This window comes from Hemicordylus capensis, chromosome 4 (assembly GCF_027244095.1).
Source record: "Hemicordylus capensis ecotype Gifberg chromosome 4, rHemCap1.1.pri, whole genome shotgun sequence".
NCBI classification, from domain to species: Eukaryota; Metazoa; Chordata; class Lepidosauria; order Squamata; family Cordylidae; genus Hemicordylus; species Hemicordylus capensis.
The window spans coordinates 310,972,191-310,976,381 of NC_069660.1; positions in this window are offsets into that span (position 1 = coordinate 310,972,191).

Consider the following 4,191-nt stretch of genomic DNA (forward strand, 5'->3'; position numbering starts at 1 on the left):
CTAAACCACTTTGGGAAATTTTGTTGGAAAATGACATATAAATATTCATCATTGTAAATGTGCAGAGAGCTGCTACCAGATCTGTCGAACAGAGGCATGCATATATACAGGTGAAACTCGGAAAATTAGAACATCGTGCAAAAGTCCATTAATTTTAGTAATGCAAATTAAAAGGTGAAACTGATATATGAGACAGACGCATTACATGCAAAGCGAGATAAGTCAAGCCTTAATTTGTTATCATTGTGATGATCATGGTGTACAGCTCATGAAAACCCCAAATCCACAATCTCAGAAAAAAAGAATATTACATGGAACCAAGAAGACAAGGATTGAAGAATAGAACAATATTGGACCTCTGAAAAGTATACAGTGTACTGTGCTTGATTGGCCAGTAAACTCGCCTGACCTGACCCCATAGAGAATCTATGGGGCATTGCCAAGAGAATGATGAGAGACATGAGACCAAACAATGCAGAAGAGCTGAAGGCCGCTAATGAAGCATCCTGGTCTTCCATAACACCTCATCAGTGCCACAGGCTGATAGCATCCATGCCACGCCGCATTGAGGCAGTAATTGCTGCAAAAGGGGCCCAAACCAAGTACTGAATACATATGCATGCTTATACTTTTCAGAGGTCCGATATTGTTCTATTCTCACATTCTCACCTCACATTGCCTCATGGTCAGACCACCCCTGGGAAGGGAGAGAGCACACCTACTGGCTATGAACGAATGGCACGAGTGTGAAAGGGGCTCTATGTGAATAAAGCTATGTTAGGCTCCATACCTGAGTGAAAGTCTGGGATGGGGAGAGACTGAGCCCTGCCTGGTTTTGCATACATCTGTGAACTGCTGGCATTGGGCCCAATCCCAATGGCTACATGGTGGTAAACCTGCCTAAGTAGCCTCCCTTGAAAATGAGCTCTCGCTCCCTTAACCTCATCTTTCTGCTCATGTGTCAGCCCACTCATGTGGCTGGCACACTGGGAAGGAGAGGGAGATCCCACTAATGCACTGCACACTCACATGGAGCATTGTTGGAGCTCCGGGGGTGGGGTGACATGTGGTGACACTTCCCTGTGCCCTGACCCTTGGAGCTGCAGAGGGAGCTGCCACTAGTCTGGGTGGGCAATCTGCCCACCCAGGGAAGCAGAGGGGATCGGCTGTAGGCAGGGTGAGTTTAACCCACTCTCCCTGCAGACCACCCCAGAGCTTCACTATCTGAGAAGAGCTCCACTATCTGAGGAAATTCTTCAATGTTTCTTCTTGGGGGGAGTCCTGAAATTCCTCTTCAAATTTCAGTTTCTCCTTGGAGGAACCCTCCAAAAGGCATTATTTTGCATTTCATTTTGGAGACATTTGGGGTTCACCCCTAAGGCTCTTAATTCTGCCCTACTGGGCTAGCCAGTGGCCAAACATATGCCCAGAAAGGAACACATGGTGCCAAAGAGCTGCAGTCCCATATTACTGGCTTTTGGGCTACAGTAAGAGCGAGAGCTGTGGGTGAGGGTTTTAACCACTCCTCGACCTGTCAAAATTTCAGCTGTGGGGGGATTTGTAAGGGTTAGAAACCCCTCTCACTTTTGTGGAAAGACCCAAAACATGTTCTTACAGTTCTGGAGGGACTGGAGATTTATCTAAGGCAATGGAGGGGTAGCAGTGGCATTTCCCCCTTGTTTAAACTAGTGTTTTCTGCCTCTGTGGAAAGCGGCAGGTCCACCAGTGTTAAAGGCCCGACTTATCTCCCAGCCAGTGCTAATTTACTTCCTGGAATGCATCAGGGACTGACATTGCATCTTGGCGCAACCGGTGTCTCTTCTGCTACCTTAGGTGAGTACTCCCCTCCCCAAATCTGACTCTCTTCTCCTCATTTTTACCTCCGATGAAAATATCCTACCCCAGTAAGAACTGCTGGTGAACGTCGGGAGAGCGGCAATGTCACACTGAGGCAGAGAAAGGAGCTCCCAGCCAGAAAGAAAGCACTGACTGGAGGGAATCGGGAGTGGGGCTGAGCAGCCCATTCCACAGGCTAAACACCCTGCATCTGCAGTTGACACAGGGGGCATGGTTAGGGCATATGTGTGCTGGCACATGAATCCCAATTTGCAATGGGGTGGGGGCCCCCAGTGGAACCCTGTCCCCTGGCTCCCAGGGAGCTTCCTACACCCCTGACCATGGGGCTGCCTTGCCGCACGACCAGTGATGTAGACGCAAATTGAGAATTGTAGCTGCTCTCCATGACAGACCCCATGGCCATGCCCATCCCAACAGCCCGAGAAGCCAAGAAGCACCAATGCTCTGTCTCTACGCATCCCCCTACACCCCCGCACATGACCCTGGTGCTTCCAGATCCTTTAAAATTGCAATCTTGGAAAGTGGCATGAAGGCAGCGGGAAGGTTGCCAACAGCCTCCTTTTATCTCCTTGCTTCTTGCAAGCTTTGGAAGGAGTGTGAGGAAAGGCCCTCCTTGCAAGAGTCAGCTCAGTTCTCAAGAGTGGCTCTGATGGGGGCATCCTGCCACCCTGCTGGTGCCCGAATAACCTACCGCCTGAGGCAACTATCTCACCTTGCCTCATGAAAGGGCCACCCCTGCCAAATTCTACACATACACACCCTTTACACTTCCTGGGGAATGCATATATTTTGAAGCTGGGTGTACATATCAGAGCACAAACAAGTTATGTGAGAATGTGGGAACAGTTCATGTGCTTGATGATAATTCTTCAGAATAGGGTTCTATGGTGTCATGTCCTTATAACAAACAAAGATATTGAGGTAAGAAGATCCCATTCCTGGAACTGGAATTTATCCAGGACACAAGAGCTAGCATCCTTTCCTGATTACATATTTCTGCAATCATTTACTTTAACAACCTCACACATTTGCATATCCCTTGAATGAAACCCTGCGCAGAAGAGAGATAGAGGTGATAGCTGTTTATTGCCAGCAGCCCGATGAACCAATATGATGCGCGCTCCTTGTCAGCGCCCGTGATTGCTACACAGACTTACAATAGAGTTTGGAAATTAATTTCTTCAACGTAGGAACCGTGGTTGGTATTTATCAAGTTTAGATTTATATTTTCATGTCAAGCCAGATGGAAAATTGGGTAAGAATCTAAGACTTCATTGAGTAACCAGATGCTGCATCACAACCAAGTTGTCAGAGGCCAATAAATTACATATGCATACATACAAAACCTTTATTTTGTTAGTAAGAATCAGAAGCATAATCTTTTGCAAAACCCGGGTGGGTGGGGAAGGACCCTCTTAATGAGGGTGTATGTATTCTCGCTCTTTCTTCCATGGATACAAATTGGCATGTGTTTTGACAAACTTGAGGCCCCAGATGATGTCGCACTACAACTCCCAGCGTCATTCCCAACTCCCAACAATCTTCCATTCTTGCGGATGGGAAGGTGGGGAGTGGTAATCCAGCAACACCTGGGGATTGAAGTTTGAGAATTCCTACTTTAACTCATTCCAACAGAGTCATCATTGACACAAGTCAACCACGGCTTGAAGCCAGACAACTATTGATGAAGTGGCAGATGACTATGGTGGGTAAGCTGGTTTTAAGCTGGTTACTACTTGTAAGCTGGTTGTCGATCTCATTAAGTCAAAGAACAAGGAATGTTGTATTCATTTATTTGAGGGGGGAAAGTGCCGAACCTGCCTTAAATACATGAATAAAAGCCTGTTAAAAATGCAAAGGCCATTCCACCAGGAAATATTGGGAGTTGTAGCCTAATAACATCAGCAGAACCAAGCTTGTGAACCCCTGATTTAAAGTATTTCTCAGTTGCTCTTGAGTTCAAGGACTCCCACTGTGGCTGGGTTCAGGGACAAGCAGTAGGGCACAGATCAAGTTAGAGTTTGTGGGGCAGAGCCAGGTACAATAGACAGGCTAGGAGGATGGTTCAGTTCCCAGTGGTGGTAGTCTGGGAAGATGGGAAGAGGTCAGGTGAGGAAAATGAGTCTGTGCCACTCCACATAGAGATGAGTTGCTCAGATTGAGGAACCACGCCGGATGCAGTCATTAGGGCCCTCTTGGTTCCCAAGATCACCTCCCTGAAAGATCAATTCAGAACTAGTACTCTGAAGTCAAAGCATCCCTATCCTGGGTCACCACTCACCTCAGTTCCAAAGGTGGAAAATGACCTGTAGAAGGCCTTCTGAGGGAGATCTT